We start from the raw sequence: 24390 nt of genomic DNA on the forward strand, positions 1-24390 counted from the left end.
ACCGTGAGCGACAGGGCCAAGAGGGTGGCTTGGGGGTGAAGCAGGAGGAGCCGTTGAACGCGGTTAATCAGGAGGCAGCATGGGCAGGATTTGGTGACGGTCTTTTTAGAATGAGAGGGCGATTGGCCACGAGGCCCGCACTCCAAAGCCCAGCCCCGCAGCCAGGACTGAAGGTGATGCGTGCGGCCTTCTGAGCTAAGCGGTTCAGGCAGGAGCGGAAACAGATCTCAGAAGCGGATGGGAAAGTCTGGAGACGTAAATTGTGGGTGGATTGCGGATTCTGCAGGTGACCTAAGTGCAGCTGTCCCCGTGGGTGATGGAAATCTGGGAGGAGAGTTCCAGAGAGAAGCCTGGGCTAAGGCATGCATTTGAAAGAGTATAAAGGAGGCAGCTGAAACCGTGGGTGATGGGAGGTGGCCTGGCTTCAGGAAGAACAGAGCGGCCCCGCCCGTGCCCTGGAGTGCTGACCACGTGCCTACAGGTCACCTCATAAAAGATTCCAGGGCCAGGTAAGGAGATGGGCTCCTTGATAATTATCAGGAACCCACGGATTTGTTTTATTTTTTTTCCTAGCTTGATGTTTTAGGTCCTCGAATACCCTAGCTTATTGAAGACAATGACTTCTGTTCATGAATCCCTTCCATGATGAGCTGGAAGCTTCACGGTGAAGCAGAATGGGAAAAAGAGTGACTTACGTCAACCAAAAAACTTAATGAAATAAGTGAGCACATTCGCAAAAAAAAAAAAGTCAGAAATTGCCCTAGACTCTCTGATATTCCAACACAGTCTCTGATTCACAAGGCTAGTGTTTACCAGAATAAAGAACTGGTTACTACTTTAATATCTTTAAAAAACAAAAAACAAGGGGCACCTGGGTGGCTCAATCGGGAAAGCATCTGACTCTTGATTTCGGCTCAAGTCGTGATCTCGGTTCGTGGTATCGAGCCCCACATCCGTCCCCGTGCTGACAGTACAGAGCCTGCTTGGGATTCTCCCTCTCCGTGCCCACCCCCACCCCCACCCCCACCCCCACCCCCGCCACCTCTCCCCCACTCACGCTGTCTCTCAAAATAAATAAAGTTTAAAAAACAAAATGATGCAAATCACATCTTAGCACAATAAATCTGTACAAATTGGTTAAAACACTTTGCTGATTTATAGGGAATTTCATCCTCCCCCGATGGTGTTCCTTGCTATCCTGTGATAATCAGAAGCTTCAATTGGAGGTAATATGATAACATGTGGTTTTGATAAATTATAATTAGAAAAACTAATTAGTTAGTTTGGCTTCATGCACTTTCATTGCCAGACATCAGGTTTCAAAATGTGAAGTCCCTGACGATTACAAAATAAACAAAACAAAACAGTGCCGGTATGCTGGCTGACGAAGAGGTTGGAAACCCACGGCCAATCTTCCTCCCCTACTCACGTCCAGGTTATTCAGTTGGCCGCTGATCAGCCAAGCCACAGGCGGTCCTCCAGGTGACTCAAAGGTCCTGCCTGCTCACATGTCCAAACACTTCTGCGAAACAGCTGAGTGGAAACTTTTAACCCTGCCTAGCTCACTCTAATCCACGCATCAAGAGACTCTAAGAAGGCCCCCAGGGCTGGGTGAAGTGTCTTTCCTCCGGGCTCTGTTTTGCCACACGATTTTGTCATCGTCTGGATTTGTGCTTTGTTTTGATTTGTTTGGGTTTTGGCCTGGCGCTGCCCCTACCAGACAGTCACCTCTTCAGGGGCAAACATTACTTCCTTCTCTGTCCGCAACACCTAACCCAGTACCTGTCATATGCCCAGAGCTCCAAAAAAGTGTGAAACAGATCAGAGACAATCGGCTTTACAGCAAGACTTGCCTTCGAAGACAGAGGATGAAGGATATGTAGTTTCTACCAGGAAAAGCTCAGGTTCAGTTCTAGGCTCAGACAAGTGGAGGGGAAGGAGGGCTCCCTCCTGGTCTGCACGTGCTGGAGGAGGAACTTTTTGCTCCAGACCATGCCTACAGCTTCCAGCAAACATTGCCAAACACCTACTATAAGCAAGGGTCCAGGGGACACAATCAACAGTAGATGTGGCTCTTTGCTGACTCGGAGCCTCCACCTAACTGGGGAAACCGAAATCTAACAATTTATAAGAGAGTATCTGGAGGGCTCTGTGAACAGCCCCTTAATGAGCGATGCAGAGGAAACTGGACTGTGGGTATGTATCTTTCTTGTCCCCGTTACCAGTCTGGACTCTGCAACACAATCAATCTAAATAAGCATCTATCCTCAGAGTGAGGGCTAATGGAGCCTGGAAGAAATCTCAATTAGGGTAAGGATGGACAAACACACTGACATTGGATGCTGGGTCTTTTTTTGATTTCTTTCCAGAAAATGGCAAGAGTGAGACTCAACGCCAGATGCTCACAAGGTATGTTTCTCCTCCTTTGTATTAAGCTCTCAGTGAGCTAGGGCTTTACCACAGCTGTTTGTAATTGCATTCCATCTCTCGGCTTCAAATGACACTGATGATTTTCCTTGGGATTCTGTTTTACATGCATCCTGGCAGGGTGATTGTACCTTAGCTAACTTTTCGACTCATTTACCTACTCACCTACCCTTTAAAAAAAAAACAAAAACAAAGAGCACCTCTCCTTTAAAAAATAACAAGCAATCAAATCTGAAGATATTTATTTCAGTCAGCACTAACAGCCCACAAATAGAAATCGAAGCTTTAAGAAGCAAAATCTTTGAACTGTCTGACATCAGTCTGTAATGGACAGGAAACGTATGATATGTAATTGAATCACCACCCTCTGTTTTCAATCCTACGTTTCTCATCCCAGATAAAGGGCCTCTTCTCACACTCCCTTATCCTTGCCTCAAGCCTCACCTCTGGGATTCACTGCTAGGAGCAACGGAGTTCGTTTGGTTGCAGCAATCTGGGAAGAAAAATAAAAAGACATAAGTGAGGTTGAAGGGCTGAGGTTTCATGTTCAGCCTCCGAGCTGAGACTCGTAACTTTTTAACGCTTCCCGAGAGAGCTGCATCCTGGTTCAAAGATGCGATTTCGGAAGGAGGACTCTCCACCCCAGTACAAGGAGAGTCTGGATTCCACCAGGCCGGGAGAAGACCTCTGCGCTTGACAAATCCCTTCAAATTAATCCTCGACATGAAAGGGCTTATGGTCTACTCGTCTGATCATATTTTTAGCATTATCTTTAGCACCTGCTTGGTCTCAGGTGTGCGGAGCGGCTTAGAAACCTGTAGAGACTTCTTGCAGAGGGTAGGGGTTGGACAGGGAGAGGGAGGAGTGAATTTCAATGCATGGATGCCCAGTTCAAGGACTCGCTGTGTGATCCCGCTCTAGTGAACTCCCCTCCGTAAAATCTAATGCTCAGGTCGATGGTGAGGTCTTTGGGCAGCTAGGATGAACTCTGACCCCCGTGAGGACTGGCCAGCCCACACTGCGAGGCTGGGGAATGACATCGGTTTGTGTCCAGGCTGAGCTGACAGTGCTGTGGTGTGTGTGCTCCTGGGGTGCAGGTGACTTCTGCTGTCGCCCAGCACACAGCCTGTTACTTCATATTCCACACGGGGATCCACTATGACATCACTGAGCACGGGTAGCTGGGAGTAATAGCACGTGACTGATGGAAAATTTCAATGGGATCAGAATTCTGGGACTCCAGTCCTTAATCTGTCTGAGCCTCTGTTTCCATGTCAAGAAACAGGAAGAAGAAATATGTCACCTAGACTAAGGGTCAGGGTAAGCATAAAGGGACTTCATGTATACTGGTCTCCATGAGGGTCTTAGGAGAAACATGCTTTTTTTTTTTTTTTTTGGCCATGCAAATGTAAGCATTGTTGGAATTTTTTCATGGGGTGGTGGCCTTTGAAAATCTTCCAGGATGAAATCACCTCTAGCCCTCCCTGTAGAATAAAGCTGTGGCTTGTTCAAGGCTAGGGTGGACCCCGAAGTGTTTCCTGAGAAAAGTTCCTGGCTTTGCCTGCTGGCCCTTCACACTCCACAGCCGTCTAAAATTTCTAGTCTATACGGACTGCACTTCAGTTAACAACAAACTATGGTCTCTCTCAGCGCTGACCTGATGCCTTCCAACCCTTAGCCAGAGGCTGGACGAGAATGTCCCCCGTGAAGGGCTATTTCAAAATTACTCAGTGTATCACGCTTCTTGGTACTTTAGGTGTTTTCTTTGGGTACAGCCAGACATGGGAAAAGTAAATACTCAGACATTTAACGTTTAGGTTCCAAAGAAAATACAGAGTTGCATTTTCATGGGGGTAGGAAGCCGTTAAGCATTTGGTTTGGATCTGCTTGGGTTTGTGGAGCTGGGCCCCTGCCCCTCCTGGTCTCACTCTGAGAAACCTCACATCAGGAAACCGGTCTAGTCCTGAGGACTAGCAGAAAGCCCCTGTCCTCGGAGTTTGCTCTCAGAACTGACTTTTATCTCCCCCAACCGGAGTTTTTTGAGCTGGGAACCTCAGAATCGAACTTGAAACTCGCGGTAACAATCCCTGGCCCCTAGGGACTGCCTGCTTGTATCGAATCACTTCTCAGACCCCCCTCACCTACCCACCCGCTCTTCTCACTCCAGCTGACTTGCTTGGGTTGTGAGCTGTCTCAGATCTTTTCTGCGACCAGAACGCCATACAAGCAAACGAAGTGTTTCACATAATCTGTTGCAGAAGCTGATTATCCAAGTACATAAACAGTCAAGTATATTATAAATTGGCCAGGCTTTGTGTCAAGTCCTCTCTCCTCTCCCCACCCTTTACTGCTTCCGTCCGCAACACATTGACCAAGGAAGGGGGTTACTAACCAAACTCGACCCTCAGTACAGACCCATGCAAATGAGAGGTACTGGAAAATGGTTTGTTGAATGAAAACCAGAAGATCTGAGGCAAGAAGAAAGTGAAGCTTTGCTCTATGGTTTGGAAATTCTTTCCACCTTCAATTACGTGAACTCCCAGTTTCCTGACCTCGTGAATGACTTCATTTTGCTCTTCCTATGAGTGCTCTCTAGTTTGGATACCACTATGGTGTCCCTTTGTTGTCCTGTTTCACTCTCTTTGGGGGAAAGGCTGAGAAAACACTGTAGGGCAGGGGCTGGCAAACTTTTTCATGAAGGGCCATCCAGTAAAATTGTGTATTTTATAGTCCACACGGTTCTCTGCTGCAAGAAGAGTGGATCTTCGTTATAATTGGATTCCATAGTTAGGAATTTGCCCCCTCACTAAGTTTATTTACTTATTTTGAGAGAGAGAGAGAGAGAGCAGGCACTTTAGGGTGGGGCAGAGAGAGAGAGAGAGAGAGAGAGAAGGGGAGAGAGAATCCCAAGCAGGCTCTGCACTATCAGCTGGGAGCCCAGTGAGGGGCTTGAACTCACGAACCGTGAGATCATGATCTGAACCGAAATCAAGAGTCGGTTGCTTAACCGGCTGAGCTACCCGGGTGCCCCACTGAAATTTATTTATAATCCCCAAAGCAATACTGGTGGTGCCTTTGTAGGTAGTTATTCAGGGACATGTGCAGAGCAGTGAAAAACGTGACTCACCAGACACCTACGTTCCCAGCTGTGACGGTGAACAAGGCAACCTTCTGTCTTCTCATTTCGGCTTTCATACTGCACACAAATGTCCTTTCGGTGGTCTATTTAGTGTCATGGTTTTTGTGTGTGTTTTGTGAGTGATTGCCATGTTTAAAATGGCACCCAAGCATAGTGCTGAAGGGCTGTCAGTGCTCTATGGGCAAGAAGGCTGTGATGGGCCTTAAAAGGGGAAAACTGTGTAGGCCAGCCAAGTTTTGTCCCAGCACAAGTTGGCCATGTGTGCAATGTCCAGGAATAAATAATACAGGAAAATGAAATTTCTTTTAACATAAATACACACAAAATAAGGTTATATATTCATCTGTTGACAAAAATGTTGTGACCAAGGCTTGCAGACCCCTCACCCTGTATTTCCCTCAGGAGCAATGGTTCAGTGTTTGCTAATTCAGTATTCCTGGTAACTTTATAGAACATGATTATGGTGAATAACGATAAACAATTTGATTCAACACAGAGTTGGTAACGTGAAAGCAGCCATACACGCTATGAGCATGGATAGGTTCTAACAAAAGTTTATTCGTGGCTATGGAAACTTGAATTTCATAAATTTTTATGTCACAAAATATTCCTTAAAAAAAGCTTTTCCGCCAACCACTAAAAAATATGAAAACCAGTCTTAACTTGCTGGCCTTCTATGGGCTAGGTTTGGCCCACGGGCCACCTTTTGCCAATTCGTATTGTGTGACTTTGTTTTCAATGAATCCCGCTTTTTTTTTTTTTTTTAATGATTTATTTGTTTTATTGTAGAGAGAGAGTGAGAGGGGGAGAGGAGCAGATTGAGAGAGAGAGAGAGAGAGAGAGAAAGGAAGAGAGAGAAAATCCAAAGCAGGCACCACACTCGGCACGGATCCCAACTCAGGGCTTAATCCCACAACCCTGGGATCAAGGCCTGTACTGAAATCAAGGATCAGATGCTCAACTGACTGAGAAACCAGGTGCCCCAATCCCACTGCTTTGGAGCCGGGTCACTGTAGATTAGAGAGACCCACACTCTCATTCCCCTGGAAGTCCCTGCCATCCGAGGACTCACTCTGATGGGGCCTGAGAACATGCGTGTTCTTTGAAATAGGAGACAGTACTGAAGCTGGAGTTCAGATAGTTGGGTTTGAAAGTCAGTTCTGCGATTTCCCGGCAGTTCCACTTGAGGCAACTTTTCTGAGCTTTCTAAGGCAGAGAGAGTCATCTCCTCATACTGCAGTACAGGTTAAAATGCACAGTCAGTAGAGGATCTGCAGATGGGACTCATATGCACCCTCACTACTCCCACCCCAGACCAGTTACACAGCTGGACTGCTACCCTTGGGGTTCTTTGGACGCTATCCAAGTCTCACCAAGGAAGCAAGCAGCTACAGAGAAATCTTATTCCTTTCTACCCTCCTCGCCATTTTCAGGGGTCAGGGAGATCATAAAATGAGCACGAAGATATTTCCCTAAAAAACTATAGGCCCCCATTTCTGTGACCTCCCTACATTCTATTTAAAGCACAAGGGAGGTCCCCCTAGATTGCCCCCTGCCCCTTGTTTAGGCTAATGTCAGTCAGATAATTTTCAGGCATAAGCAAAAACCTGCTGGTGAGAAACCTCTCAAATGTCACTGCTTACAAAAGAGGGAAGAAAACAGAAAACTGTTTATTTTCCTGACCTAAAAGATAACATCGCTTTGCCCTTTACCTTTGTTTAAGGTCAGATCTGGAGCATTCTTTGAAAGTGGCTCCAGAAGAAGGAGTTTCATATATGTAAATTCTTTAGCAATTTACCTTTTTAGTAATAATGATTATTATATAAAAAAACAACGTTAATTTCCTCATCGGCAAAAATGGAAGTAATGATTTGTATCCCACCCTACCATTTATAGTGACTGGTAAACTATACAGGGACGATGTGACAGTTACTGCATCTAAGTCAGCACTGATTCTAAAGTGGCATTTTAGTGGATTTCATAAGCAATGGGTGGCAAACTTAAGTCACCACTGTTATCCCAAGGAACTCGCGGCGCTTTGCAGACAGGGGCACAGAAAAGCGACATTCAGGACAACACAGCCTCAGACCTGAGAGCTGTAAGGGCCCCGGGATGGCGCCAGCCCCTAGCGTAAGAACGAGGAAGCAGGGCTCGGAGCGCGGCGGTGACCTTGCGCGCCCCGGGTGGAGAAAGGAGACGGAATTCCGCACCTGGCTGCGAGCGCGTCTGCTCCCGGAGCTTCCCCGACCGGGGCGCGTGGAGGGCGTGGGAGGCCGGAGGGGAGGCCCCGCCCCGCCCCGCCTCGCCTAGGAGACCCCGCCCCCCGGGACGCCCGGCGGCCAAGCGCGCGGGCAGGGGCGCCGGCGGGGCGGCGAGGGGCGCGGCGAGCGCGCAGTCACGTAGCAGCCCGAGGATCCGTTCGCTCTGCGCCACGTAGCGCGCGACTCCCGAAGGTGAGCGCTTTGAGATGTAAGCGTGTTACGGAAAAGGAAGGATCCTCCTCTCCTCCCTTGAATTGCACCGTTGTAGAAACTGACAGAAAACGGGAAGCTGGCACCTTTGAACACGTTAGACTTTTTTGAAAACCAGTGTCACGGCATGAGAGACAGCAGGGGGCTCAGAGAGCACGACTTTCTCTTGCTTGGCACAGAAGGAACCAGATTCGGGCAAACCCGACAGGCTGGGATGCCTCTCTTCACTTTACCTGCCCCCCTCCCTGGGCCTCGCTTCCCACGACCCACCCGCCCCTCTGCGCCCTGGTTCGGTGCCCGTGCCTCGAACAGCCCTGCTGTTCCACTATTTTCATCTGGTGGTTGAAGACTTTAAACAATAGTTTAAAGTCCGAGTCCGAGTCCGGGGAGCTAACCCCGCCTCTGCCTCTGGGTGAGGATGTATGTTTGGTGAGTTGCTTCATCCCCTGGGAAGCAGAGATTGAAACAGGAGCTAATGACAGGTGTGCCACCGGGAAGCGTGACTCGTCAGGAAGGGCCGCACTGCGGGAGTGCCGTCCTTTGCGGGGCCTTGGTAAGGTTTGAGCCCTCGCCGAAGCCCAAGGTCCCTTTCTAGTCCACGTTGCTACTGAAGCTGATCCAGAAAACCTGCACGTTTTTGCAGGTGGCGCTCAGGGCCTTGCCCGCCCTCCTGTGTGGTGAGAGGACGTGATCCCCTCTCCTTGAGCCTGGCGCGTCTCTGAGCCCACGGCTTCCATCGCCAACACGGCTGGTTTTCAGAATTCTGGCCGTGGCATACAGCCTCCGAAGGAAGGACGAATCAGAAGCACAATGTGTTTGAAAACGGAGTGGGAAGGTGGAGGCTAGAACCCACCTCACCATCCCGCCCGCCCTCTGCCATCAAGCAGCCTGGCAGGTGGGAAGCCCTTGGGCTCTTCAGGGGACAGTTCAAAAATCACCCTCTTGCAGGTTAAAGTTGCGGATCTTTCAGGGCGTTTTGGTGGCTGAGTCCATTAAGCGTGGGACTCTTGGTTTCAGCTCAGGTCGTGATCTCAGGGTCTGTGAGTTGAAGCCCCGCACTGTCAGTGCAGAGCCTGCTTGGGATTCTCTCCCTGCCCCCCCCCCCCCAAAATAAACTGAATTTTTTTAAAGGCTCTTTAGCGTGCTCTCCCTAAAACCTTTTGCCATCCGGCCTCACCATTGCCCACCTCCACTCCCATCCCAGGGTCCAGACACACCTGGATGTGAAATCCCTTTCACTTGTCCACTTCCCCCACTCCTGGAGTCTCTACTCAAATGTGACTCGTCTTTCCTGCCTTCCAGGGCACTTTCCCTGGCACTTTGTGCACACCTCACTGTAGTCCACGGTGACAATTCTAGTACCCGTTTCTCAGGCCTTGCTTGACTTCTTTGCTGCCTTTGAGAGAGAGAGAGAGAGGCCACCCCCTCTTTTTTGAAACTCTTCCTTTAACTTTTAGAACTCCATGATACTCTTTCCTAGACTTCTGTAGATTTCATCCTCTGCTCACCCTTTGAGGGTTTGCTCTCAGCCGAGGCTTTCCCATCAGCCTGTTGTTTTGTTTTATTTAATTTATTTTGATTTAATTTAATTTAATTTATTTTAGAGACAGAGCACAAGCAGGGCAGGGTGGGGCGGGGAGAGAGAGAGAATCTTAGGAAGGCTCCATGTTCAGTGAGGAACCCGGTGTAAGACTCAATCACATGACCGTGGGATCGTGACCTGAGCCAAAATCAAGAGTCGGATGCTCAACCAGCTATCGAGACTGCTGTTTTTCTTAAGAGACACATTCTTCCTGTGTGACCTCATCCAAATATTCCCCTAATATGTGAACAGTATTGGTTCTGTTGGCAAAAACGAAGGAGTATCTGGCCCAGGCATTCCTCTCTGTTTCCAGCTACTTCTGTTCCCCCACATGTTACCTTCTCTGAGGTCACTCCAAATATCTCCCATATTTAAAAATTTTCAGCTATGCATTCACCCATGCTTAGATATAGTGTGTTAAATTAACTATTGTTGAGAAACAGATCACCCCAAAACTTTTTAGTGGCTTACAAAAACAGTCATCGCTTATTATGTCTCATGGTTCTGGCTTAGGCTCCCTCATGAGACCTCAGTTAAGGTGTTGGCCGGAGCTATCTCCCCCTGGGTTGAAGGATCCACGTCTCAGGTGCCTTATTCATGTGGTTGGTAAGTTAGCACTGACTCTTGGGAGGAGGCCTCAGTTCCTCTTCATGTGTGTTGCTTGAATATCCTCATAGCCTAGGAACCAGCTTCCTCCAGGACAAGTAATCCAAGAGGGCAAAGTAAAAGCTGCAGTGCTTTCTGTAATCTAGCCTCAGAGTTCAGACAGCGTTATCTCTACCATTCTCTCTTGGTGACTCAGAACAGCCCCAATCCTGTGGGAGAGATTGGCTACACAAGGGTGTGAATACCAAGAGGTAGGGATCGTTGGGGGCCATCTTGGATTGGGCTTCCCCATTTAGTTACCCACTTTCTTAAGTGTAACTTAACTCTGACTCCTGTCAAAACTCAGCTCACTGACATATGGCCACTTCCTTTAAGAAGCCTTCCCCGTTGGTGAATTTCCTCTTCTCCCATTAGACCTGAGGCATAGCTCCAGTCCCTTCTGCACTAAGCTGCACTGAAATGTTGATTTACTTGCTTCTCTCTTCCCTAGTCTTTGGGTTTCCTGAGGGATAAGAGAGTATCTAAGATAATTCGAAATCAGTGTCCAGAACAATGGTGCACAACAGAATCTTAGTATAATTTATATAAAGAATAAAGGAATAGGTAAAGAATAAAGAATAGGTAAAGAATATGTAAAGAATAAAGGAACAGGTAAAGAATAAAGAATAAGAAATAGGTAAATAACATTTCCTTTCTCCAACTAGAAGCATTTTGCATAGCACTTAATTTTTATCACACCTCACTTCAGTTCTTTGCTGATTGGTTTTCATATTTCAGCTTTTGTATTACATTTCCCACCTGCTTCACCCCTGACAAGCTCTGTTCTCCTTTGATCTTATTCTTATTCTTATCTTAATCTTATTCTTAGGAAATAATTATACATTTGGCAGAGATGTAGCTATAGTGACGTCCATTGCAACTTGCTTATGATGTTTAGCTCTATAGAAAACCGAATGTCCAAAAACAGAGATTTGACTAAGTGATATAAAAACAAAAACAGACCGTGGTGTAGCAACTAAAATAATAATAAAAAAATGTTTATTGATATGAAAAGACGTTCACTTGGTATTCTTAAATGAAGTAAAACAAAATTATAAACATTTTAATGTGGAATTTTTAATTGCAGTAAAATACCTGTAACATAAAAGGTATCATTTTAGCCAGTTTTTAAGCGTCTAGTTCAGTAGCATTGAATACATTCACCTTGTTGTACCGCCAATGTCCAGAATTCCTCATCTTGCAAAAGTGAAAGTCCATACCAACGCACCCGGGTGGCTCACTCGGTTAAGCATCCGACTCTTGATTTCAATTCAGATCTTGATCTTACAGATCATGGGATTGAGCCTCGCATCTAGCTCTGCACTGACAGCCAGGAGCCTGCTTGGGATTCTCTCTCTTCCTCTCTCTCTGCCCCTCCCCCACTCTCTCTCTCTCTCACCAAATAAATAAATAAATAATAAATAATTTTTAAAAACTCTGTACCAGTAAGCAACATTCCTTCCTCCCCATTTTCTTTCCTTTCCTCTCCTCAGCCCCTGGCCACAACCATTCTATTTTCTATCTTGATGGATGTGACTGCCCTGGTACTTTTTATAAGTGAAATCACACAGTATTTGTATTTTTGTGCCTGCTTGTTTCACTCAGCACAATACCCTCAAGGTTCGTCCGTGTTACAGCATGTGTCAGAATTCCACTCCTTTTCAAGGCTGAACAATATTTCATCGTATGTATATGTCACATTTCGTTTATCCACTCCTCTGTCGGTAGAATGGGCTGCTTTTAACCTTTTGGCTGTTGTGAAGAATATTGTGATGACCATAGGAGTGCCAGTATCTGTTCAAGGCCCTGCGTTCAGTTCTTTTAGATATATACCCAGAAATAGAATTGCCAGGTAATATAGTAATTCTGTTTGTAATTTTTTGAGAAACTGCAATACTGTTTTCTGTAGAGGCTGCGCCATTTTCCATCCCCACCAACAGTGCGCAAGAATTCCAATTTCTACACATCCTGCTGACGCTTATTGTTTTCTATACGTGTGTGTCCTTTTTTTTTTTTTCCCATAGTAGCCATTCTGGTGGGTGGGGTGGTATCTCAGGGTGGTTTTGAATTTTTTTTTTTAACGTTTTTTATTTATTTTTGAGACAGAGACAGAGCATGAATGGGGGAGGGGCAGAGAGAGAGGGAGACACAGAATCGGAAGCGGGCTCCAGGCTCTGAGCCGTCAGCCCAGAGCCCGACGCGGGGCTCGAACTCACAGACTGTGAGATCGTGACCTGAGCCGAAGTCGGACGCTTAACCGACTGAGCCACCCAGGCGCCCCTCTCAGGGTGGTTTTGATTTACATTTTCCCTAATGATCAGTGATGTTGAACATAGTAGGAGATCTTTATATATTCTGGATGTTAACCTTCTATACATACATGATTTGCAAATGTTTTCTCCCATTCTGTGGTTGCCATTTCACTCTGTTGGTTGTGTGGAAAACATTTTTTAAAGAGAAATGTCTAGGCAGCCATACGTGCACTCAGGAAAAAACTGAAAAACATTCTAGAAACTTAGGGGTATGGATTATGCAATTAAGAATGATTTTAATTTCCTTATATTATTAACAATTCTTTGGCATAAACATATTACTTTCACAGAAAATTTTTAAGTAAATAACATCTCGATTCTAATAAAGCATAGGTCATAGGTCTGTCCTTTGAAAGTCTAATCAAAAAGGTCTGAAATCAAGAGAACATTCAGATTGTCAGCATCCTCCTAAAGGCGTACTGATTCAAGGAGTGACAGGTTGTTTTACTTTCCTGAGTTTCACTTTCCTCTTGCTTAAAATGCAAGATTTTCCCGATATTGGAATTCTTTGTTCCGAAGAATTGCTATACACACCATATACATAACTGATTGTCCTTAGGTAACTTTTCCCAGTACCCTTTCTGCTTCAAAAGGCATTTGTTCCTATTTCTATCAGATCAGTCACCCCACAGAATGCCTGGTCCCATGTCTAGGTTGGGGTGTCCTCAGAATCCAGGGCTCACCCCTCTTTGCAACAGCCACAAGCACGGTGCTTGGCATAGTTGCTGAGCGATGTTGCCAAAGCCAGAGGCGCATTTCTGTTATCAGCTTCCGGGAGCATTTGACGCAGGAGGATGACTGCCTCTTTCTGTTGCGCTCATCTCCTGTTGGCCCTTCTGTGACACCACACGATCTTGGTTCTCCTCCTTGGTTTCTGGCTGCTTTTTTCCAGTCTCCTTTGCAAAGTCCTCTTTATTCTCCAACTAAACTCTAATGTTTTTTTTTTTTTTAATTGATTAATTTAGAGAGAGAGAGAGAGCAAGCATAGCAGGGGAGGGGCACAGAGAGAAGGGGACAGAGGATCCGAAGCCAGCTCTGCACTGAGAGGCTGACAGCAGACTGATTTGGGGCTTGAACTCACGAACCACAAGATCATGGCCTGAGCTACGGTTGGATGCTCAACCGACTGAGCCACCCAGGTGCCCCAGCTAAGCTCTAATAGCAGGGTTCTTCACTGCTCCTCATTTGCTCTCCTTCCACGATGCTCTCCTTCCATCTATGGCCAAAACTTTAATTCCTGCCTATTTACCCACTCTTTCTAACCAGCTCACGCGTCTCTGTAGAGCTCCAACTTGTGTATCCAGCTGGCTTGTGGTGTGTGTATTCTGTTTGTCCTTCCAGACCCACTCTGTACTCTTGGTGACCCTCCTCTCTGCCCTAGCAGTTTGACTTTTGTGAACGACATCAGAAGGCTCTCTGACTTCCAGCTGGGCTTAGCCAATAGAAGTTTCCAGCAGAAGATTGAAAGGTAGGAGGGTGAGGTCAATAAGTCGATTAGCGCAGCTCCCTCTTTGTGGTTCACCTCAGACCGGCTGTGTCTCTCCCCTGAAGGCCGCAGACACTTTCAGCAGGTCCTCTCCATCACCTCTAGTGCCCCAGCCTCCTCTCCCAACCAGTCACCACCCCTTTCCCTTGCTTCTTCAGGCCCAGGCATGGGAACGCCTCCCCTCTGTCACTAGCTTCAGGGCACCGCACCGCCTCTTTGCTTTTCCTAAACTCTGCCCACACCTTTGTAAAGAGCCTTTTGATGAAGCTCTCTTCCCCTGGCCCTGGTTTCCTGCCAGGACCCTGACACGCACACGCCTACCCCACATCTCCCCTTGGAATTCTCGCGGTCGTCACAAACAGGACCTGTCCACAACGTAGCTTTTGATTTTCCTCCCCATCTCTCCTTCTCCCCCCCGTCTGCCTTCTCTGTGAACGTCAGCACCAGCAGGCCAGGCGCGCGGGGCAGACGCCATGGGGGTGGCACGCGGTCCCCGCAGCTCCTCAGCCGCGCTGTTGTCCATCTTAACTGTCACTACTTCTGTGAAATCAGCTCCCCACGGCCGGCTGCTCTGACTCTTCAGTTCTCAGCCTGGACGTTATCTTCTGAAAAAAATCTTCCTCGGCACAACCGGTTAAGGGTCTCCCATCCCTTTATTGTCTCTCTCTGTGCCGGTTTGTTTGCTTCTTGGGAAATAATATCACTTCCTGATATCCCTCAGGGAGTGATTGTGTATTTCATTTGAGAGCTATAGCTCTTTGATAGACAAGGATGAGCCTGAGATATAAAAGGTAATGACTATGGCTCTTAAGGTCACCCGATTTGAGGCTGGTGTTTTTTGAGCTTGATCCAACACAGCACAATACATTTTTTAAGTTCCAGACCTATGTCCCTGTTAACCTCTTTACAGTTCAGTATCCCCTCAAAGCCTCATGGAATACAAACCACTGGCTTTATGCATCTATTCTACATTGGCAGAAATAAACTACATGACGTCCAGGGTTTCATCACAGCCCAGTTCTACTGGCTCCAAGTCCAAGGACTTATCCTTGACTGTGCATTTGTTTCAAATAAACTCCACATATAAAAACAACCGTCAAGAGATGTAATCTAGATGCCTAAAATGCCAGATTCATGAGTTAGTGACTTGGCTCAGTCAGTGAGCTGCAAATTCAGAAAACAAAACAAACAAACAAAAATCTAAATGAAAGAACGCATTTCTAAAGCAAATTGCCTTCCTCATGTCAAAATCCTCATACACATGGAGTCAGACAGAAAACAGAAATAGGTCTATGTGTTATCTGAACTAAACTAAAGTATTTGCTTTTTTTCCTCCTGGTGGAACATTGCCTGAACGAAACGCCCATCCTATTTGATATATGGATTCAAAGCTGCGGCACCACGATGGTGTTTAGGGTCTCCAGTGTATTGGTTTTATCTGCTTGAAGCCTTGGGGTTGAATCGAGCAAAAGGAATCATGACCCTGGATGCTGCCTCTGGGCAGGGGTTCAGGAAAATAGAGATGGAGAAAGGATAAAATGAGAGGATAACTGGTCCATTCCATGATTATTATTATTATTATTATTATTATTGAGAGAGAGCAAGCAAGGGAGGGGCAGAGAGAGAAGGGGAGAGAGAAGGGGAGAGAGAACCCCAAGCAGGCTCCATGCTCAGCACAAAGCCCGACATGGGGCTCAATCCCAGCACCCTGAGATCATGCCCTGAGCCAAAGTCAAGAGTTGGACTTCAACCAACTGAGCCACCCAGGCACTCCTATTCCTTGAATATTACTGAGTGTTATGGACAAGGCACTGCTTTAGGGTTGTGTGTTGACTGTGGTTTGACTCTCATTCCTCCTCATGGACTCTCTTCCAGTGTCCAGTGACACTGGACATTATTTCCTTCCTCGGCTGGTTAAAAGAAAAAAACAACAAAGAGACCAGGAGTCAAGGATGGAACTCGGGCCTATTTTTCTAGAAGCTTCTCCGTGAGCCCCCAGTAACTTCAGAAGCATTTCCTTCACCCGTGGGTTCTAAATTCTTAAGCAGCCTATTCACTGTTAGAGGAGGAGCCCTTTTCTTCTGGAGAACTGGTGATTTGGACCCCCTAAGCAGCTTGAGTCCTGCCCCTGGGTGTGGTGAGGCCTGAGAAAAACAGGACACCAAGAAGACAGCTCATGGGATTATAGAACTTTGTTCCGTAGCCCCCACCACCTGCGGTTTGCTTTTCACAGTTCCAGTTACGTGCCATCAACCATGATCCAGAAGCAGTGACCCTCCTGCTGACATGTTGTCAGAAGGTCAGTAGTAGCCCGACATTAGTTACAGCGCCTACGTCATTCACCGCGCTTCCTCTCATCACATAGGTATTTTATCATCTCACATCATCACAAAAAGAAGGGTGAGTGCTGGACAATAGGCTATTCTGAGACAGACACCAGATTTACATAACTTTCATTACAGTGTATTATTATAATTGTTCTATTTTATCGTCTATTAGTTATCATTGTTAATCCTTATTGCACGGAATTTCTAAATTAAATTTTATCATAGGTATGTATGTATAGTATATGTAGGGTTTGGTTCTATCTGTGGTTTCCAGCACCCACTAGGGGGTCTTAGTATCACCTGAGGATAAGGGGGGAACCACCGTATAGGATTTATTCTATTGCTGCCAATACTGGGGGCAGCCACAATGGTGAGGGAAGGTGTTATCATCTGATTTAAAGCTGTTCAATTTGTGTGAAGGGACCAGAGGTCACACCTTGTCTACATTCTCAAGACTTACATTTGTAACCTTGGCCTAGCAGAATTGGAGGAAGGAAGTCCAACCCCTATATCATTCAGCTGAAGAAGTAGTGGCTCAGGAGCATGTTTTGTCTGGGACTGCATATCAAAGCAGATCATTTCGTTGAGCACTTACTATGTGCAGATGGTTAATTTTATGAGTCATCTTTGCTAAAATTGTGGGGTCCAGTTTGGCCAAATATCAGTCTGTATTTGCCCAGAAAGGTATCTTTTTAGATATGGTTAACAGTTAAATTAGCAGACTCTGAGTAAAGCAGATATGTGCCACAATGTGGGTGGGCCTCATCGATGGGTTGAGTTGAAGGCCTTAAGAGGCAAGAGTGAGGTCCCCCCGACAGGGAGGGAATTATGCTTCCAGCCTGCAGCATCAGGTCTTGTTGGCCTTTCCAGCCTGCCAGCCTGCCCTACAGATTCTGAACTTGCCACCTCCCCCAAATTGCGTGAGCAGATCCCTAAAAATAAGTCCCTTTCTCTAGATACATCTTGGTTCCATTTGTCTGCAGAACCCTGACTAAATACATACGAAATGGGAAAGGTGGGGGAGGGCCAGGTGATGAACACCTGGCTTCCAGGCACCTGGGCTCTGCTTCGGGGGCCACCTGACAAGACAAGAAACCAGAGTGGGTGTTCAGTTCATGGCCATGTAATCCATGACATTTTGGGGGAACAAGCACTTGTCTTCTTCACACATTCAGCTTCTAGAGTGAATATTTTATTTTATTTTATTTTTGAAAAATGTTTTACTTTTGAGAGAGAAAGAGACAGCATGAGTGGGGTAGGGGCAGAGAGAGAGGGACACAGAGAATCCGAAACAGGCTCCAGGCTGTCCGCAAAGAGCCCAATGCGGGGCTCGAACTCACAAACCGCAAGATCACGACCTGAGCCAAAGTACGGGACGCTTAGCCAACTGAGCCACTCAGGTGTCCCTGGAGTAGCAATCTTAAAGCACCGTAAGCCAAAACCAAAATTAAATCCACCAAGATGCCTGTGAAGGCACAGTGTTCCTCTTACGGAGGAAATGGCCTCACCAAACTCGGGCCATGTATTGCTGAAGCCATCCGTCTGCTCTCAGCGCGGTGGCAGGGCCCTGTGTTTCTCAAGTACACACGCCATGTTCCTGCCACATGCTCGAACTCTACATTCTGGGAATTAAGCTGAGGACAATTTCCTCTTCCCTGACAGCAACCGCCAGAGCCTGCTTGCTTTCGTACACGGTATAAACGCAAAGTGGGTGTTTGCAGGAAAGCTGTCTGAATTCTTTGCCCTTTGGCTGTGCAGAGCCAAACAAAAATAAGCAAAATGTGAAATCTCAGCTTTTAACGAACGTTATCAATGCTTACTACCTTCCTTGGGGGCCTTAGGTGGGAGGTGACAAAGCGGGATACATTTTCATCTAAAAATAAATGAGCTGACATTCCACAATGGAAATTACATTAGTTACGACTTCGGCTCCCTTTATTTCTGCTCTCCGTGAGCTTAGTTATACCGAAGAGTAGAACTTGGAGGAAGATATTTGAACGGTTAAGATTTGGAGCACAAAGACAGCTTGCGCTGTGCCCCGGAATTTCTTTCTGGTAGCAGTCTTCTCCCATGCCTGGCGCTGCTACCGGGTCAGCCAGTGGTGATGGAGTCCGTGGTTCAACAGGTTCCCAGAGGATAAAAGGAGATGCTCAAAGCAAGGGGTCGATCGGACTTCATGAGACAGAAGGAACATTTCAACAAGCTAAGAGGTGGCTCAGAGGCTTGCAGAAACCAAAGATCTGGAAGTAAGGGGAGAAGCTGGGTATAAAGCTGAGAATCTGGGATGGGCAGGGATCAAGTGGCCAGTTACAATGCGCCCCGGTCTTCCTGCCTCACCCTGCAGTGTATAAATTTACCATAAAGCACGAGGCTGTCAGGAAAACCGGACAGCTCTTCCTCCGCTTTCCTGTCTTCTCTAGGATTTCCTGCTAGTTGGGCCGCCACCCACCCCGACAGCTACCACGTACCCCCATCCTAGTGCGGTCAATAGGCACGCAAGGCAAATTACTCATGCGTCACTTAGAGTGCGTGCCGGTGGCCTAGAACTGGGGTGGGCAGCTGTGAAAGCCTACTGGCTCCCTGTGACTGACTCCCCCTTTCCTTATTAAAATGTGTTGTTCCCCCTCCAGGGTTCCCCAGGGCCCCAAGGGAAGGCTCACTGTGATTCGTGTGACTTTAAAATGGGAAAAATGGTCCTGTGGTGGAAATGCAGGACCCACTCGGTAAAGTTCATATGGGGGTCTATTTTCAGGAGTTCAAAGGCAGAACAACAATGATGAAGACGTGGTCGTCAGGACATGGCAGCCAGGAAACCTATGTATCTCATTCTTTTTTTTTTTTTTAATTTCTTTTTAATGTTTATTGTTTTGAGAGACAGAATGAGACTGGGTGAAGGGCAGAGAGCGAGGGAGACACGTAATCCGGAGCAGGCTCCAGGCTCTGAGCTGTCAGCACAGAGACCAACTGGGGTTCGAACTCACGAACTGCGAGATCATGACCTGAGCTGAAGTTGGACGCTTACTGACTGAGCCATTCAGGTGCCCCTGTATCTCATTCTTAAGACACTGGTGAGAAGACGCTGCAGAGTTGCTAAATGTGGCATATATATTTGGCTTTAAACACCTCAGAGCCAACCCCAAAGGGACCATGTCATAAGTTATGTGGTTGCGGGAGGGTGGGAGCCATGGAAGTACTGTTGCTCTCAGAATAGAGATTAGAGAAACCCTCGTGGTCCCACTACACGCATGCCCACCTCACCCCCCGCCCCCAGCTGCCTCTGAGGAGTAGAGGGAACCACCTTTTCTAACACCCTTACAATCCAAGTGTCAACAGTCTGTAAAGGCTGGGGTTATAGGGGTATGGTGACAGACAATAGTCCCTGCCTTCCAGAATTTTACGCTTTACTAAGAAGGGGGAATCTGCTCTGATTTAATGGGTAGAGGAGATTGAATGGATGGCCTTGGATGGGCACTTTGAGGGGAGAGACATTTGTCACATTGTAAGTCGACTTTACACTGTATTTACACAGTACTCTGCACCGAGACCTGTGACCTGTCCGGTATGTCCCTTCTGAAAACCATGAAGTGGTTGGAAAAAAGGACACACAGAAGAGGTAAATTATACCTGTTTTGGGGTTACAGTAATTCATACTTACAGGAAAAGGTGAAACTCAAGAAACAAAATCGCGGCTCTCCTGTGCAGCATGGGGGAAGGGGCACTGACCCAGAGGAGCGGGCTCACGGGGAAGAGAAGGGAAAGGTGGAGCTCCAGGAGAGAAGAGACGCCTCCCCTGGACTAATGAGAGGAGCTTCAGCAGAAGAAAACACCGGAAACGTGCCCTGGAGAGGCAGAGGACACATTCCTTCAGTAGGAACAGCGGGGACACCTTTCTAGGGGAAAGGGGATAGGAAAACAGGGCAAGAACTGATTCTTGCCATCTTGTAGAACTGATTCTACAGAACTCTTTCAAGTGAATGGCATAGAATTTCCTCCATCGCAAGGTGCTTTTTGCAACAGGACCTACAAGCCCTTCTTTTGAGTTTTGTGAGATTTCTTTGTTTTTATTTTCATTTGTTTGGTTTTGCCCCCAGATAGCTGGCTTAGGTGAATATGGATACGAAAATTGTTAGTGTGCTCTAGTCGTGGATTTAGAATACCCTGAATCAGAAGTGACAGCCGTGGATGCCTGGGTGACTCGGTTAAGCGTCCACTCTTGATTTCCGTTCAGGTCATGATCTCATGGTTCATGGGTTCAAGCCCTGCCTCAGGCTCTGTGCTGACAGTACGGAGTCTCTTGGGATTCTTTCTCTCTCTCTCTTTCTCTGTTCCTCCCCACCTTGTGCTTGCTCTCTCTATAAATAAATAAATAAACAACCACAACAAAAAGAGGTGAGAGCCAGCCTCTGGATGTCGATGTCGGCTGGGTATCACAACCAGGACAACCAAAATTTCATGTTACAGATAAATCCAGTTCCCTCCTTGGCCCCTTCTCCCACCAGCCTCTAGAAAGAACAAGCAGCAACCAGTAACCTCAGCAATCCTGTACCAGTCGCTGCCTTGCTGTTTCCCCCAGAAGGCTGGTGAGGTACCGTCCTCCCCAGAAAGGATAACATGGCACTCCTTTCAAACACAAAGAACCATGCCTTCTTCCCTCTTCCCTGTCCGAGCTTTCCAGGGGAATTCCAGTTTTACCCCAGCGAGTCTACTGGAAACTTCACCCGTCCTCATTTCTTCTCATGATTACCGTTATTCACACCAGAGCACACACTTGACACCCCTCATTTTGGAGCCATCTCACTACAAGCTCGCCTTTGGTCACGTCAGTCTATTTTTAATCATTATAGGGCTTATGTCTCATGCATTCATTTATTTACAAGTTTATTGTCTATCTTAGAATATAAGGGCCATGAGAGCAATGACTTACTTGTCCTGTTGACTACTGTATTTTTCATGTTTAGAATAGTGTTTGACATGTAATAGATATGCCAAATCATTTATTATTGTTAAAAATAGAGGGTAGAATTAATTACAAAGCAAGAACTTGGGGAACAAAAATATTCTAGTATTAATATGAAAATAGTTTTTACCTCACAGACTCAGAGATACCCCCAATCTATTAAGTGCTGCAACAGAATTTGGAGTAGCCAGAGGTCACTGGGGTTGGAGAGCTGAGGAGAGAGGAACACTAAGGGGTGTCTCTGAGATCCTTTCAGAGAGTCTGTAAGGTAAAAACTATTTTCATATTAATATTAAGATGTTGGCTTTTTCACTGTGGTGACCCTTCTGATGATGCAAAAGCCGTAGAGGGCAAAATGGCCGCCTTCTTGGCACATGGCACCAACTGTCACCACATACACGCAGGAAAACAGATTCCAGTTTCATTTAAGAATGTCCTGGAAGGTTAGTATCCAAAATCTGTAAAGAACTTACCAGACTCAACACCCGAAAGACGAATAACCCACTTAAGAAATGGGCAGAAGACATGAATAGACACTTTTCCAAAGACATCCAGATGGCTAACAGACATATGAAAAGATGCTCAACGTGGCTCATCATCAGGGAAATACAAATCAAAACCATGATGAGACTCCACCTCACACCTGTCAGAATGGCTAAAATTAACAACACAAGAAACAACAAATGTTGGTGAGGATGCGGAGAAAGTGAAGCCCTCTTGCTCTGTTCGTGGGAAGGCAAAGTGGTGCAGCCACTCTGGAGAACAGGATGGAGGTTTTTCAAAAGACTAAAAATAGAACTACCCTACAATCCAGCAATTTCACTGCTAGGTATTCACCCAAAGGATACAAAACTACAGATTCAAAGAGGTACCTGCACCCCAATGTTTATAGCAGCATTATCAATGATAGCCAAACTATAGAGAGAGCCCAAATGTCTATCGACTGATGAATGGGTAAAGAAGGTGTGGTACACACACACACACACACACACACACACACACACATACAATGGTATATTACTCAGCCGTCAAAATGAACGAAATCTTGCCGTTTGCAATGACGTGGATGGAGCTAGAATGTATTATGCTAAGCGAAATAAGTTAATCAGAGAAAGACAAATACTGTATGATTTCACGCATATGTGGAATTTAAGAAACAAAACAGATGAACATAGGGGAAGGGGAGGGGGGAGAAGAGAGGGGAACAAACCACAGGAGACTCTTAATGATAGAGAACAAACTGAGTATTGCTGGAGGGAGGTGGGGGGGGGATGGGCTAGATGGGCGATGGGCATTAAGGAGGGCACTTGTTGGGATGAGCAGTGGGTGTTATAAAGAACTGATGAATCACTGAATTCTACTCCTGAAACCAATATTGCACTGTAGGTTAACTAAAATTTAAATGAAAAAAGAAAAAAAAAGAATGTCCTTAAGGGGCTCCTCCTGGCTCATTTGGTGGAGCATGTGACTCTTCATCTCATGGTTGTAGGTCTAGCCCCCTATTGGGTGTAGAGATTACTTGAAAATAAAATCTTTTTTTAAAAAAAGAATGTCCTTGGGGTGCCTGGGTGGCTCAGTCGGTTGAGTGTCCGACTTCGGTTCAGGTCATGATCTCATAGTCTGTGAGTTCCAGCCCCGCGTCGGGCTCTGTGCTGACAGCTCGGAGCCTGGAGCCTGTTTCGGATTCTGTGTCTCCCTCTCTGCCCCTCCCCCACTCATGCTCTGTCTCTCTCTCTGTCTCTCTCTCTCTTTCTCTCTGTCAAAAATAAATAAACATTAAAAAAGTTTTAAAAGAACGTCCTTGATAAATCAGTAAAAATTGTTAGTTTTGTTAAATCTTGACCTCTGAGTACATGTGCATTTAATAGTCTCTGTGATAAAATGGAAAATACACATAAGGCATTTCTGCTGAATAATGAAGGGTGTTGGTTTTCTTGAGGAAAAACGCTTGGCAATTGAATAGTGAGCCAAACTAGCCTTTCATTCCCCGTGGAACATTATTCTTTGACACTCTAAAGAATGGAAGACAAACTATAGTTATTTAGACTTGGATATCTGACAGGTATTTTCTCAAAATGAACAAAGTGAGCTTGTCCCCTCCAGTAAAACAACTGACAGTGTCAGTTGCCAATGATAAAATTTTAACTTTCAAGAAAGAATTAGAATTACAGAAAGCCCATGTCCATCACAGTGAGCTTGACAGCTTCCTTATAGAAATTATTCTGATGAGATTGGTGGCAGTATATTAATAATGTGATTTTTTTGCATGTGTAATAAACTATGTTGAAATTGGGAAGATCTACGTAACTCAGTGAGTCAGTATTTTCCAAATGTTACAAAAGCATGCGTGCGTAAAAGAACCACTGAAAGTGCAAAATAGATGAATGGACTTCATGGAAGAGCATTTAAAAAGTTCATTGAAAACGTTCCAGATTCCACATTAAAATTAACTTAAAGAAATTAGCCCTTAGTGAGTTTGGGTGTACTACCAAAGAATGTGCACACCTATCTTTAAAAACTGTTAAAATACTCCTCCCTCATACAGAGGCTGATGTTTCTTCATAGGCTTCTACCAAAACAAGACATTACAAGAGACAATGTAGAAGCAGAGTAGATAGGAGAATCCAGCTGTTTTCTCTCAAGCCAGACATTAAGGAGATTTGTAAAATGTAAATGACATCACTCTCATTAAATATTTTCTGTTTTGGAAAATAGTTATTTGTCGGAATTTACATTAATATGTAATACCTTATTATTGTCACTCTTAAATATTTTTAAAATTTCTCGGTGTTACTTTATAATATGGTAAATACTGATAGCCCACCTTTTATTTTTTTTATTTTTATTATTTTTTTTTAATGTTTATTTATTTTTGAGACAGAGACACAGCATGAACGGGGGAGGGTCACAGAGAGGAGACACAGAACCTGAAACAGGCTCCAGGCTCTGAGCTGTCAGCACAGAGCCCGACTCGGGGCTCGAACCCACCCACCGGGAGATCGTGACCTGAGCCGAAGTCGGACGCTTAACGACTGAGCCACCCA

General features: G+C 46.0%; 1 long non-coding RNA gene across 1 annotated transcript; it reads right to left on the bottom strand.

Annotated features, from left to right (window-relative positions):
- Positions 1 to 2652: 2652 nt before the first annotated feature.
- Positions 2653 to 3557, bottom strand: LOC122237850. Its single transcript, XR_006216542.1, has 2 exons — positions 3207 to 3557; positions 2653 to 2920 (listed from the first exon to the last, which is right to left on the bottom strand). It is a non-coding gene; the product is annotated as an uncharacterized LOC122237850 (long non-coding RNA).
- Between the last annotated feature and the right edge of the window lie 20833 nt (positions 3558 to 24390).

This window comes from Panthera tigris, chromosome B1 (assembly GCF_018350195.1).
Source record: "Panthera tigris isolate Pti1 chromosome B1, P.tigris_Pti1_mat1.1, whole genome shotgun sequence".
NCBI classification, from domain to species: domain Eukaryota; kingdom Metazoa; phylum Chordata; class Mammalia; order Carnivora; family Felidae; genus Panthera; species Panthera tigris.